The sequence below is a fragment of the Patella vulgata genome, chromosome 5 (genome assembly GCF_932274485.2).
Source record: "Patella vulgata chromosome 5, xgPatVulg1.2, whole genome shotgun sequence".
In the NCBI taxonomy this organism is placed as follows: Eukaryota; Metazoa; Mollusca; class Gastropoda; family Patellidae; genus Patella; species Patella vulgata.
In genome coordinates, this window is record NC_065883.2 from 56,954,783 (window position 1) to 56,971,190 (window position 16,408).

At 34.9% G+C, this 16,408-nt stretch overlaps 1 protein-coding gene across 1 annotated transcript in view; it reads right to left on the reverse strand.

The window, feature by feature from the left end:
* Positions 1 to 16,408, reverse strand: part of LOC126821807 (fas apoptotic inhibitory molecule 1) — a 39,633-nt gene that overhangs the window by 21,506 nt on the left and 1,719 nt on the right. The window lies entirely within an intron of this gene.

A 16,408-nucleotide genomic window follows, 5' to 3' on the forward strand; every position in this document is an offset into this window, starting at 1 on the left:
TTGGATAATTAAGTGATAGTAACACATCTATTTAATAATTTGGACATGATCTATAACCTTTTCAGTTAGATTTTAACCAAAATAATGCAATATGGCAGTTATAATTAAATATCCGAGTTTTACGAGTTTTGTATTTTGGGCTATACGAAAATACAAAACTCGGAAAACTCGGAAAGTGGCAAAAAGATATCAAAATAAAATATTTTTCATTGGATATGATTATTATACAGCGGATTTCTCCTTAACGGGAATAACTTGATATTTAGTGTAGCCTACTCAAGTTTTTGTTGCATCGAGACAGACATCACAGGCAGTACTACGTGTCGAGAATATCTAATTGGATAATTAAGTGATAGTAACACATCTATTTAATAATTTGGACATGATCTATAACCTTTTCAGTTAGATTTTAACCAAAATAATGCAATATGGCAGTTATAATTAAATATCCGAGTTTTCCGAGTTTTGTATTTTGGCCTATACGAAAACACAAAACTCGGAAAACTCGGAAAGTGGCCAAAAGGTAACAAAATAAAACTAGATCTGCGAAGCAGAACTGATGTATTTTGGGTTTAGAAAATGGATATAAAATCGGAAGTGAAGAGTCAAGGTCAAATATCTCGATACAGGTAGCATTCGGTTTAATATTAGGTCATCGGCCAATGTATACGGTAACTTGTAATAAGATTATAATGCAAATTCAGGGTGTAATTATTAATTTTAGCAAAGTTTTGTACATGGACATTTATAATCAAAAGTTATATAAAACTGGAAGTTAAGGGTGAAGGTCAAATATCTTGACATACGTAGTATTCAGTACAATAGTACTAACCAAAGGTCAAGGTCATCAAGACTGAAGTTTAATGGTTATATACATGTTTGTATCTGAAACGGAAATAAAACCGGAAGTATAAGGTCAAGGTCAGATTTCTGCAGGACCAAGTTCATTAAATAAATATGTAAACAGATATTGACCATTTAATTTTTTTTTTAATTTAAATCGAATTATTTCGAAAACAAAATCGAAATTTAAAATTTTTGCTTACAAATTGTCTAGTAAATAAAAAAAAATTCATTTAAATTGAAAAAAAATGTTAGTCTCAATGACAAGACATGTGCTTTTAAAAAAAAATCAAAATGGCGGCAAAACTGTAAAAGATAGCAATAAATTGTGGGAAAGTTTCATATATTACTTTAGCATGATCGATCTGAAAATGAAATCAGAATTTCTAAAAAATAAAAAATAAGTGAGATATAACGTCCTATTCAGATAAACTTTTGTCCTTGAAAAAATACAAATTAAACCGGAAGTTGAATTTTTGTGATTTTCCAGTAAAACATCTCGACTGTGAGATAAATCGGCATGTGAAGTTTAGAGGCAATAGCTCCTATAGTTTAGGCGCTAACGGAGGGTGTGGACTTCAAAAAAAAAAAAAAAGTTATTTTTATTCTATTAATGTTATTGTTGTTTGTTTATTTGTTTGTTTGTTTACTTATTAAACAGGTTTTAGTCGATTTCAGTTTTTTCTTGAAAGGGATAAGACAGATGGTGGTGAATTAAAACTGAAATAAACCTGTTGAAACTAAAATAAAACCGGAAGTATAAAGTCAAGGTCATATTTCTTGGTATCGTTGGAAAGATGACATCGAGTACTTTCAAATAAATAGTTGTAATTAACTATCAGATAATTAGATAACGAAAAATTGCTATTTTAAAAAAAATTAAAAAAATTAAAGTTTAAAAAATTTTTTTTTTCAAAAATTTAATTGAAATTCAAAAATCGGCTCCCATACATTTTTTCTAATTTTTATTCTTTATTAAATAAAAAAAGTTCGATTCAAATTCGAAACAAATTGAAAAAGTAGATCCAAAAAGTCTGTTTTTCGAAAAATTCAAAATGGCGGCCAAACCGTTGAATTTAGGTCAAAAATAGTGATACATTTTAATGATAATAGTGGTGTGGCCGACTGATTCGTAAAATCAGAATTTCGTTAACATTAAAAATAAACAGTTGGTAAGGCCCAATTTTCCGCTTTTTGAGCCAAATCATAAAATAACCCAAACCGGAAGTGGTGCCCAAAAAGTATTTGGTCAGAATTTACGTACTATTATAATTATACACTGTGCTGAAAATCAATTCATTATGATAATTAGTAACTGAGATATTAGCAAAACATTTTCCAAAAAATCATAAATTTAAAAAAAAATATTTTAAACTAAAAAAAAATGTAACCTAATTTAAAAAATATGCCCTTTTTCGAAAATATTTGTTTGTCCAAAGTGATAAGAAACTAATTAAAAGAAACCCGATCAAAATCGGATAAAAATTAGGTCATTTATTAATAAAAGAAGGTCAGTAGGTCAACTTTTTCACGGGTCAAATTTTTTCTTCAAAATGCCCAGTTCTCTAAGTCAAGTAAGAACTAGACCAGTTATGATAATTATAATGTTGTATATAGTGCGCGATTAGGAGAAAACTTCGTTCAACAATCCTAAAAAAAAAGACAAGAAAAAACATAATAATAATCCGAACGATTACAATATGGTTTTGGTTTCACCAAAATCCATAATAATTTTTATTGGATATGAGGTGCTGACTTTTATAATGTACAAAGGAATCGCCATTATAAAGTATTTTAATTAAAATTATATTTTGTTATAAGTCATAATTATCAGAATGTTTAAAATCTTTAAAATTTATTTATACGGTATAAACACTGTTAACATGATATAATTTATGTATTTTTATAGAGACGTCTAGCTTAAAACTGTCTTATCTTTCAATCTAAATAATGTACAATCTACTGTACAATCCGTGAGGAATTTTAAAATTTTTACTATAACCAGAAATATTAACATGCATGGGCGTACATAGAGGAAGGAAGTGGGGGCTGATTTAACCGAAAATAGATTTTCAAACAAAGTCCGTTATGCCCGCGGCTTAGAAGGAGCCTACATTCTGTCCCACTTCTTGTTTTTTGTTTAAAATGTTGATTTTGTGCATGAAATGTTGACATAAGAATGTAGAAACAAGAATCATTAGTTTAGAATGTTGCGTTCGTGTCTATAATGTTCAAACTGGAATGTAGAAACAAGAATCATGAATAATGTCCCATTTGGGTTCCTATCGAATTTGGTGTCAGTCGGACAATTAAGGCCCTTACTATACCCTTTTTTGTGAGTTTCATATTGAACGCTTTATCAAAAGTTTGTAAATAGTCTACAGGATGAAGTTTTCAGTTGAATATTTTGGTAGAATTGATAGATATGATAAGAAGATGCTTTCTTTCGAATTTGGTTTCACTCGGAAAATCGGTGCACCTTGTCACGCCCTTTTTGTGAGTTTCATATTGAACGCGTTGTTGAGAGTTTGTAAACATGCTGCTGCTGTTTTTTAGTGTAATGTTTTGCAATTTAGTGTGATGCTTGGGTATGGTATGACGATGGTTCCTTTGGAATTTGGTATCGGTCAGACAATTAGGGCCCCTACAACGCTAAACATGCTACAGATGAAGTTTTAAGTGGAATGTTTCGATACTTAGTAGAATTGATGAATGCGATAAGGCCGTGGATCATTTTAAATTTGGTAATAATTGGGGCGACACCTCAACCTTTTTATAACAGTTTAATTTATATTAGGAATATTAGTTATGCTGGGCGAAAGGACACCGTTGGCTCTAATGTTTGATTGTGGTTAATAGTTTTTTTCCACACCTATGTTAAGGCAGTTTTAAAACAACATTTTAAAACTCTACAACATAGCATTTTAAGTGAACTTTTTTGATTATTGACAGAACTTGATATTGTGCCATTAGGACAGTATTCACAGTGGCTTATAGTTGGGCGTATGTTGTGTGACAACCGCTCGTTGAATACATTTTAGCAAAAATACATTACAGTAAAAATACGCTAAAGAAATGCTTTGTATAATTGTTGTCTAGAATTAAGTTTATGCTTGTAAATATTACGTCCATTTTTGGGCAGTGTAATCACAAAACGTTGTGTTTTAGACGATTTGATTAACTTAAATTTATAAGCCTGTTCATACAGAATTATTATTGGCATCAGTTGTTGACGTGTCATTTAGACAGTGGCTGTCGTTTCGGCTAATGCTGCATGGTAATCGCGCTCAATTTGCTCACACATAAGTATCAAATGTTTATCGTTAAATTCATATTTTCTAACTCAATATCATCCAAAATCTTCAACATTGAAAACACGATTTATTTGTCAAATTAAATCAACATTCATGTTGTGATCTTACCGGAAAAAGATGGGCTTTTTATATCCAATATTTAAGACAAAATAAAAATTTTACCATTGGTACACGAATCGTGTACCATAATGCGCTTCAGCCCCAGTTGTATCGAGAGACTCGAGGGACGAGGCTAGACACATTGCACCAAATCAAACGGCGTATGTAGACTGGAATAACCAGACGCTAGAAATTTGCACTCGCTTGAGACTGCTGGCTTATTTCGCCGAACATAACTGATTTAAAATTGGAGTAAAAACGGAAACCATTGAATGTAAATCAGTTTATACACATTCATATTACAGTATTATATGCGTTGCGACCCACTTTTGTCAATTTCTAGGTCCCAAATGTTAGCGATTTAGCTCCTTTAAAATAGTGTAGTGTGGTGTATAGTGTTATCCTTTTATAATCAACAAAAAATGAAACAAAATCATTGCAACATTTGTTAAAAAGTGACTTTTTTGTTTGTTTTTGTTTTTATGTTGTTTTTTTTGGTTTTTTTTTTAATTTTTGGCCTATACGATAACACAAAACTCCCAAAATCCAAATTGCACACACCTGGTTCAATACTAGACACTGATTCGCCTGGAAAACGAGGTGCAAATTATGTGGCATAACAAAAACAATACACCCCTATTAATATCTATTGTAATACACAACCCCGAAAGTCTGTTGTACTTTTTATAAGCCTTACACCCCATAGCCAATAAAATATATTTTATTTTTGTTACCTTTTGGGCACCTTCCGTGTTTTACGAGTTCTACTTCTAACTGAAGTATTAAATATGTGTTACTGTCACTTCTTTCTTTCGCCAATTTCTAAAAGTTAGATATTCTCGACACGTATAGTACTCTGGAATATCTATCTTGAAGCAACAAAAACTTGAATACACTAAATGTCAAGTTACCCCCAGAGGCACCGCTGGATGGGAATAGGCAGGGTTGGCAGAGGCAGGGTAGGCGCGTCCATCAAGAAAAAGGGCACTCTGTGAATGAGAAGGGCAACAAAAGTCTCACCCTACCCACCTACCGTTTTAATTCTGTACGGATTTGAGGCTTTTAGGTAATTCCCAGACAAATTTAAGACTTTTGAGTAATTTCCAGATAATTACTTTTTCTTTTTTGGGGGTAAAATTTTAGGGCAGCCCCTGGTTACCCCCGTTATAGGATGAGATCAGGTCCGAGTTTTCGTTTCCACCCTAATTTCAGAACGAAAACTCGGACCTGGCTGCTCAGAGATTTTAAGTCCGACTTTTCGTTTTCGTGATAATGTCAGAATGAAAACTCGGACTTGAAAAAATCGGACCTGTCCGTTCGTTCTGACATTATGACGAAAACGAAAACCCGGACTTAAAAACGCGGAGCTGGGAAGTCCGAGATGTCCGTGTTTTCGATCTCACCCCGTTAAGGCGAGTCCCTTTGTACATATTACAACCCTTACACACCATGTCGAATGAAAACTTCTTTATTTTGTTACCTTTTTGCCACTTTCCGAGTTTTCCGAGTTTTGTATTTTCGTATAGGCCAAAATACAAAACTCGGAAAACTCGGATATTTAATTATAACTGCCACATTGCAGTATTTTGGTTAAAATCTAACTGAAAAGGTTATAGATCATGTCCAACTTATTAAATAGATGTGTTACTGTCACTCCTTTCACCAATTTTATTTCTAAAAGTTAGGTAGGCCTATTCTCGACACGAAGTATATAGTATGGGAGAACGGGACAGGTTCGGCCTCGGGGCCATGTGTCAAATTGAAATTATATACACACCTCGTTTTAATCATTTCATCTTTTTGATAATTTTCCAACTTTTTCTCTTTCCGAGTTTTATGATTTGACTCGATTGAAAACACAAAACTCGGAAAGGTCGGAAAAAATTGTCCGACTTTTTTATTTGAATAGAAAACTCGGAAAATATTTTCCGACCTTTCAGTTTGGAACAAAAAGTCGGACAATTTTTTCCGAGTTTTCCGAGTTTTGTGTTTTCAATCGAGTCAATTCATAAAACTCGCAGAGGGGGAAAGTCGGAAAATATTTTCCGAGTTTTCTGAGCTTTCCGAGTTTTCCGAGTTTTGTACCTGACCACCTTAATCCGGTTGATTGGCTGGTGACGTCACAGGCACTACACATAGGATATATATACATTATCTATAAAATATCTCACTATTCTTATAAATGTTTAAATGTTTAAATTGTTCTGTTCTGTGTTGCTGCTGGCTCTTCTTTCCCTTTTCAGGTAACTTTTATCTGGGAAGAGTCAGACACAAAGAAATATTTTAATGGCTTGCAGAAAATAAATGATTTTAAAAACCGAAGTTGTGATGTGTATCAAAGGACTTTTTAACTAACTTTTATTATATGAGATCTGTGCTAAAGGATTTGTTTTAACTAACTATTATTATAAGAACCACACGGACATTTTTATTTGTAAATAGGCCTACTCCACTGATCCAGCTATGTGGTTTTTACTGCGAAAACTTCGCTTTTCCACATTAAACAGCGGATTCTTTTTCCCACAAGGTTTTTTCGATCCGCTGCGATGGCATCAAACAACTGCATCTCCTATTTTAACTTGTTTTCATTGTGAAAAAGTGACAAAATGACCCGCCCTCTCTTCCCACGACAACGATTTTCAAACCATTTTTAAAACCGTGTTTTAAATATTTTACTTATTAGATGTAAATAACTTAAAGGACAATATTGGTGCCAGTCATTATCACATATGTGATAGAGCTGGTTAAACACATTCCAAATTCCAAATATAATTTTAACACAGAGATCATTGCTACGATAGCTGAGTAATACAGGTTTCCTGAATCGGAAGTGACGAACGCCATAGGAAAACACGAGTCATACCTCTACATAACTGACTGATGTGACGAGTGATAACAGATACACGGCCGAATTTCTGCTCACTAATAATTCCTTCCAACACCAAAAGTTGTTATATGGGACTGTAAGAGGATACCTGACAATTCAATAAAGTAATTGAATGTCATTAGATAAGACACATAGAATGTCATAGACACATAGAATGACTGAAACTAAATAAAGAAAAACACAATTATGAACTAGTAAATACTCAATTGGGATCACGTGGTTTTTCGCATTTTCTTAGTGTGCCGTTCAAAATTTCGCGGCACACTACACGGCACACTGGTTGACAATCACTGCTTTACAGGCACGGCACTGTGTACACGGGACCTCGGTTTTTCGTCCCACCCGACAGCTGTCCTTGTCCGCGCCGGAATACCTGGATGAACTTTCTCGGCCAATGCAGGGATCGAACACCCGACCTCCAGACTAGCGAGCCAGCGTCTTACCCACTTAGCCACCGTGACCCCTGAGAGAGATAGAGAGAGAGAGAGAGAGAGATATTAACGTCCACTTGACACAAACCAAGAGTTATTCAGAGACTAACATGGTGCAATTTTATTTTAAAAACTGGCTATGACAGAGAGAGATGAAATGCGGAGGGGGGGGGGGGGTATTCAATGTCTAATTACGGATCTTAATACGAAATTCTTTCTCTTAGGGGTCACGGTGGCTAAGTGGGTAAGACGCTGGCTCGCTAGTCTGGAGGTCGGGTGTTCGATCCCTCCATTGGCCGAGAAAGTTCATCCAGATTTTACGGCGTGGTCCCCCCCCCCCCCTTGTCAGTAATGCAGGACGGACAGCCTGACAAGGACAACTGTCTAGTTCTTCGGGTGGGACTAAAATCCAAGGTCCCGTGTACACATTGGCGTGCACGTAAAAGATCCCTTGACAGTTGGAATTCGATATAAGAGTAGGCCGTAGTGCCGATGTCCGGGCAGAATTTCCCTTATATAAAACACTATGGCGTATACCCGTCTTCATTAGCCCAGTTCGGAGCAGAACAGTGGGACGTTAAACCCCATTTATTTCATTTCAGCTCTCTCTCTCTCTCTCTCTTCGGAAATTTTTAAAATAAAATTGCACCATGTTAGTCTCTGAATAACTCTTAGTTTGTGTCGAGTGGACGCTAACACCCCCCCCCCCCCCCCACACACACACACACACACACACCGTCTCTCTCTCCACATAATACATTAGCACAGTTTTGAGGTGATCCACTAAAAGCAGAATTTATTTTTGTTGTCTTATAGTTATTTCCACATCTACTGAACAATATATGTCTTCAAAAAAAGTAGGGGATATTGAAATGCAAATGCCTATGCAGGCTGCGATATGATAAAAAGTCATGGACATTTGACATGCTTTGAGAGTATGTTCACAGATGAAGAAATTATCGCCCAACAGTACCATTGGGCTGCACACGCGACAGGCAATAGCGCCATACACGTGGGAGGGGTTCATTGTCAAATTTGACACTCCAAGGAAGGGGTTGATGAAAATTGCCGCGTGCTGGTTTATCTATCCATTTTGCTTTCCTATCGTTTTTGCATAAGATTTATTGTTTAGCGTATCTTTGCTTTAGTGTGTTACGTTTATTTTGATCAACGGACAACTCTACAAGAATTGACCGTGTCACTGCAAGAGGAGTGGGTCAGATTGCCCCAAATCGTGATTTGGCGGTTGATTAAGAGCATGCCACGGCGAATTGCTGAATGTCTGAGGATTGGTGGAGCAATTAAAATCAAAAACGTCCATTTCCACTTTTGACGGTGTATCTCTTTGCGAGTGAAATTGGGCCGTCAGATAGGTCGCCCATATGGACTGTTCATGTTCATGTGTAGGCAATTGGCCTGTTATTAACATACACTGGTTACCTCTAATAAAAACAGCAGTGCATTTCCGGAGTTTTGTATTGTTTCTGAATATCCCCTACTTTTTTTTTGAAGAGTATATATTCAGCCTCTACACGCCAGTCTCATCCAAGGATTTCCCTTTTTTAACGTTTTGCATGTATAATAGGCCTATTCTTAATTGCAGGTACCGTAATGATCCAGAATCTGAACCATCATAGAAATTACAATCACACTCGTCGTTCACTTCAGAGAATTTTGGCGCCGGTACTGAAAAGTCGCTATTCGACTCGTTCTTACGTTTCCTACCCATGGTGATAATATAATTTGAAATAAAATAATAATATAGAATCGGGAAAGCCAGTATATTTTATTTGCCGTATGAAGTCACAGTAAATGAGATTCAATTATCAATGGCAATGCGCGTATTCTAATGTGACCTTGAAAGTAGAGACTACATCAACTTCCTAGGCGAAAAGTCGACAGCACAACAGCAAGCCAAAATCATAGGTCGCTAATATCGCCATCAATACTAGACTTCATCATACAGACTATTTTGTTAACGCGATTGCATGTATTCAAATGCGACCTGGCAAATTGAGACTACAACCACTTCCTAGGCGAAACTCGAAAAGTCGCCAGTACGACAGAAAGCCAAAATGATAGGTCGCTAATAGAACGTGTGTTTATTTCCTAATTTCAACTTTTCGAGTTGCATTATGGCTTGGTATGCGTGTTGGCGCCTTCTTACTGAAATCAATAAATACAAAAATATGACCAAGTCGACAAGACGGTTGCAAGCCAAAATGCAAGTCGAAAATAAGAAATTAGGAAAAAACGAGGGGCGCTATTATCGCGGTGTATTGTTTCTTAATTTCCTATTTTCGAGTCGATTTTGGCTTGAGTAGCGTGCTGTCGCCTTTTCGACTTTCGTGTTTTGAAGGGACGAAAAGTAGAAATTATGAATGTTAGTTATAGGCTTTCATAAGTTTGCCTTTCTTTAGTTCGACCAAGGCAGGAGGCTGTCCTGTGTGACGGCTGTGAAAGATGGCAGCATAATACTATTATCTACATTTAATTGTTTAATACAAAATGAAATGAAATGGAGTTTAACGTCCTACTGTTCTGCTCCTAACCTGGGCTAATGAAGACGGGCATGCGCCATACAGTGTGCTATTAGGGAAATTTTGCCCGGACAGGGGCACTACTGCCTACTCTTATATCGAATTCCAACTGCCAAGGGATCTTTTACGTGCACGCCAATGTGTACACGGGACCTCGGTTTTTCGTCCCATCCGAACGACTAGACAGCTTTCCTTGTCAGCCCCTCCGTCCTGTATCACTGACAAGGGAGAACCACGCCGGAAAATCTGGATGAACTTTCTCGGCCAATGCTTGTTTAATACAAATCTAGACAATGTAATCGCAGTTTAAGACATTAGATTTTTACTAAAAAAGAAATTACATTTAGTGTGACACTATATGGGGACAGATGTGACACTTTCTTCTAGGCGTATCTTCGACTTCATGTTGTGATGGGATCAATTATTTCAATCATCAATTAACTGACTCTGGAACACCGTTTATGTTGTTACTAAATTTATATAATTAAATACATACAGCAAACTACAAAGTTATGGTAGTACTTTTCGAGTTATTAAAATATCTACGGTCTGAGTTTAATATCCTTTCTAACTCAGACTAGAACGGCTTAAACGTGGCAAGGGCCACATACTTCTTGATAGTTCTACATAAGGTTCGCGCTAGGATGATGTGTTCACCCTAGCCTCTAAGCCGAGGAGGCCACGATGGTCTCCTCTCGGGCCGCTCTATGATATCTGAGGGTAAATCAAACACGCTCTCTCCTATAGAGGAAGTATATATAATGTACCATCTATTAGGGCGGGACAATTACTATTTTTGGGGAAGTGTTTCATATAGGCACCGTTTTACGTCAACACTATTCTAGTTAACTGTAATAATCCGTGCACAAGATGACTGGACTATGGTACCCTACTTCCAGCAATGGATACTGACATAACTGTCGGCGAGTTAGTCTAAGATAGTAGTGGAATAATGCAAGCTACTTCATTATCCTAGTTTTCGTCACACATCATGTAGATAACGAATTTCTATATTAAACAGAACACCATTCTTAGTACTAAAATAAGACCTATAGCATTATAACACGCCCCTTTGTCCTCTGCAATGCGTTAAATAAGTAATGTTGCTTAATTAACACTTATTATGTCACATGCAATAAGTAAAATATAATATCAATACTTAAAAGCTCTAAATATGTCCATTAAAATTCCAAGTCCTAATTCTAAAATATCATTACACCGATAAACATGCTACAATAATATAAGTTCACCGATTCACTGTCGATATAAATACTCGGTTATACGTTCCAACACCTTAAAAAAACCCACACTGTTTCAATGTCAGTAAGTTCACTGTTTCTAACTATGCATAATTTCAGGTCCTGTTCAGAATTGTTCTGTTTCCTGCACTGTAAATGTTGGTGATCCGTTAACACTTCTTTCATTTCCTCTTTAGAACCATATCTGCTTATATGCGGGAATTCCTCTGCCTGGTTCGTCGATAAGACAAGGTACCTTACTTCCCGTAACCGACCAGTGTACTTGCTTAATCAGACCACTAATTATTCAATAACATTACCGTTAATTTATGACATTTATTTTAATATTAATTGTATACGGTTATAATTTAATCCTATGTAAATTAAACTTTTTTCCTCGTTGTGAAAACACCTGTATTAATCCTTAATTCTATTTACTTTTAACTGAACAAACTATTGACGCTATACAACTTAATGAGTCACTTTAATATAAACTAACACTATTAATTATTACGTCTCACCTACAGTCATTAATAAATTTAAAAAATCATTACTTTACTAACGTTCTTTACCTATTAGTACCACCTGTTAACAGTGAACAGTTTCATCACATTAACAAATCATCTTCAATTAATTACCATAACTGTATCTGGTTATTGTTTAAGACATTCCACCTGTGCTATAAACCCACAGTTAACATTGGGTATATAGGGTGGGCATGTTGTACCTCTCAACGTGTAGAAATTGTAGAGCACTCTCGTCTCTTTTGGCCTGCTCCATAAATTAACTTTTGACAGGTATGCGCTCCTTTTTCTAAATACCATACAGATACATCAAATAAACATCTTAAATATTTTTGATTTCTGAATTTATTTCTTCTCTAAATTCAAACAAAACACCATCTTGAAATAAATGTGATCAATATTTATCTCAAGACCAAATTGTTCGCTACTCATGGCTCTAATAGTCAATATAACACAGCCGTAGGTTATTATATTCCCTACTTTCAACACACATAACATTTGACAATTTATTAATAAGTTCCTGACATTTTCGTTGTCATTAAGTATGGTTTTATGTATACACTACGCATGGCATTTCCGATAATTCAAAATTTATTCGACAGCTAACCGGACATTCGAATCCAAATTTAAATTACCCATCTTACCATGGTATGTTTTCCGCTTTTAACACATACTTTGAACTTATTACCTCCTGTTTACATCTTTAACAACACAACACGAAAAATCCAGAAACTGTTTAAACCACTGCATAATCTAAGCTAACCGCTATATTGCAAGGTGCACTGTTTCATTTTAAACCATTTATTTAACACCTAATACCGACCCACACGCAACTCGCGAATTTACAAAGGGCCATTCAGTTTTTAAATTTTCCTGGGGCAAGCCTTTGCCCTAAACCTACACCCTTCTTGCGATTTATACAGGTTATTACAAAACAACATGAAAATCTGGAAACCGGTACATTGCTTAAGCTACTCACAATATTGCAGGACCTCGTGTTTCCTTTAAAACCTTCATTAGAACCTTATACCGACCCACACGCTATCCCGCGAATTTAAAAAAACATCATTCAGTTTTAAATTTACCTTGGGCAAGACTTTGCACTGAACCTAAACGCATTTACCGTGATTTTACACAGGTCCATATCTTAACCTTACCCGGTTAAACACATATACACATTACTTGAACAGAACAGTACGTTACATTCATTTACAAAATTCACGTCTAAAACACCCCTCTAGACTTTCGAAATGTTATTACGATCTATACATCCGAATAATTCTTATGGTGTTTTGCGTCAAACGCGCAAACCCTCCATTTCAGAACGTTCTTCCTGCCTAGACCGGAGACATCATTTGTTTTCTTTTACCTAGCTTTACTGTTTCAATTTTAGGAATCTTATTTATGCCTACGTTTATAGAAAATTACCCATGTTTAAACCTAAACCTTATTTTTTCCCTATTTACTTAGATTTTCTTAAATTAATTATGTTAACTTTTTATCGTCCTTTTTACCGATTATTTTTAGCAAATCCCTAACCTCTAAAATTCCATTAAATCTGCCCCTTGGTCTTTTTGGCTTTCCATGGTCAGTTTAGTAGGAAATAATATTATGTACCTACCTAAAAACGACTGGAAAGTTCTTCTTGCAAGGATTTTCTCCAGGGTCGACATCCTTAGGTCAACGGCACCAACAAGGAATTACCTGTGACACTATGGGGACGGATGTGACACTTTTTTCTAGGCGTTCCTTCGACTTCAATGTGGGATCAATTATTTCAATCATCAATTAACTGACTCTGGAACACCGTTTATGTTGTTACTAAGTTTATATAATTAAATACATACAGCAAACTACAAAGTTATGATAGTACTTTTCGAGTTATTAAAATATCCACGGTCTGAGTTTAATATCCTCTACTCAGACCAGAACGACTTAAACGTGGCAAGAGCCACATACTTCTTGATAGTTTTACATAAGGTTCGCGCTAGGATGGTGTGTTCACCCTAGCCTCTAAGCCGGCGAGGCTACGATGTTCCCTTCTCGGGCCGCTCTATGATATCTGAAGGTAAATCAAACCATATCTCTCCTATATAGATATTATAATGCGTCATCTATTAGGGCGGGACAATTACCATTTTTGGGTAAGTGTTTCGTATAGGCGCCGTTTTACGTCAACACTATTCTAGTTAATTGTACTAATCCGTGCACGAGATGACTGGACTATAGTACTCTACTTCCAGCAATGGATACTGAAATAACTATCGGCGAGTTAGTATAAGATAATAGTGGAATAATGCAAGGTACTTCATTACCCTAGTTTTCGTCACAGATCATGTAGGTAACGAATTTCTATATTAAACAGAACACCTTTCTTAGTACTAAAATAAGACCTATAGTATTATTAGTTGCTTAATACAAATCTAGACAACGTAATCGCAGTTGGTAAAAGAGTTTCAAATTTTTTTAGAATGTTTTTAATATATTTTTCAGATATATCTAGACACCGTTATCGAAGACTGGTAAAAGAATTGACTATAAAATATATAATAAATTGTTGATGTAATAAATATGAATATTTGCTGTTATGCACTTACCTGTAGCTCACATATAGTAAGGAAGACATTGTTAAATTATTCACCTCCGTGTATTGAGATTTAATAATAAATAATATTTATTTAAAATCTGTATTTTATTTCTTAAATGAATAAGTGTATGAGGCGCCGTTTGTAAATTAATTATTTAGCTTTTTATATAGCAAAAAACACTAGATTTAATTTAAATTTATATAGTTAAATCTCTATGATTTGTCTCTATTTTCATATTTAACATTTAGCATTGAATATTAAGACCAAAACAAGAGATTTGATGATATATAAATATTTAGCTAAATATTTAGTTAAATGTTTAAACATTTAGCTAAATATATACAATGTATTTAGTTAAATGTTAAAATATTTAGTTAAACATTTATATATTTAGTTAAACATTTATATATTTAGTTAAACATTTATATATTTAGTTAAACATTTATATATTTAGCTATATATATTAAGCATGATATTTATATATTTAGTTAACTGTTTATATATTTAACTAAATATATATTTAGTTAAATGTTTATATATTTAGTTAAATGTTTATATATTTAGCTAAATGTTTATATATTTAGCTAAATGTTTATATATTTAGCTAAATTTTTATATATTTAGCTAAATGTTTATATATTTAGCTAAATGTTTATATATTTAGCTAAATGTTTATATATTTAGCTAAATGTTTATATATTTAGCTAAATATTTAACTTTAGATTTTTCAGTGATTTAGTATTTAGCATTTATACCTACGAAAAACAGCACATTTAGCTATATATTTAACTAAGCGATGTGAAATCAAGATATAACATTTAAAGTTTTTCATAGACCAAAAACTCGACTTTTAGCTACAATATTTTTTGATTTTTACATATATGCCATTTTTGTTCTAATATTTATCTAAATATATATATTCGGAGTTAAATCTAATGTTTTTTGCTATAAAAAAAATTAAATAATTATTTTACAAACGGCGCCCCATATAAGTGAAGCTATATAATGGTCCGAGAAGCAACCCTTTGGGTTGATCCGAGTAGCAAATATAAATGTTGGTCCGAGTGATCTTCCAATATAAATTGATTGGTCCGATTGGTCTTCCAATATAATTTGATTGGTCCGAGTGGTCTTGAGGGTTGGTTCGAGCAGTCTTTTTTGCTGGCCCGAGTGGTCTTTTAGGTTGGTCCGAGTGGTCTTCATTTTGGTCCGACTGGTCTCTTTTTGGTCTTGGTCCGAGTGGTCTTTGTTCCGAGTGGTCTGGTTACCTATATAATAACTTACATTTCGAGATACTCACTTGAAATTTTAAGACACTGTATAGTTAAAACTATAGAACACCGATCATGTCAAAGCGTGGTTATGCTTCTTAAATCCCGCCTGTGGCAGTTTCAGATGGTTCCTGGTGTGTGATTACCGTTTGGCGCATGCGCAGTTGTAGGAGTCAACTCACACCGTTACAATCTGTTTGACAGAGAATTACGAGTCTCGTATAATATCTCCGTCATAGATGACTGCCTTAACACGTGCTGTCACAGTACGCGGAGTGAATCATTGGCTGAATGGCGCGTGCATTGTTTACATAAGACATAACTGCTTCGGAGAGAATGCTGCATTTTAGTCATTTTAATACCCATTTACACTAAATCGGAAATAATTTTTAACTACAAATACGTCAAACGCCTTTATTTATTTTTCCAAAATATACAAAAAATGTTTTAGAATTTAATTTGTCGCAGGAAAAAAGTTAATATTTCTAGCTCATTAAGCCGCATCAATGTCATCCTTATCAGTGATTGTCGCGGCCAAGCAAATATTCACTGCGGATCAGTGTGACACCGTTACAGTCGCGGTGTGCATTGACTCCTCGTGATAGGATTTCCCCTAAGATTTTCTTACGGTCAAATCATAGACTATTATCTACCGATATTTACAGATTACCAC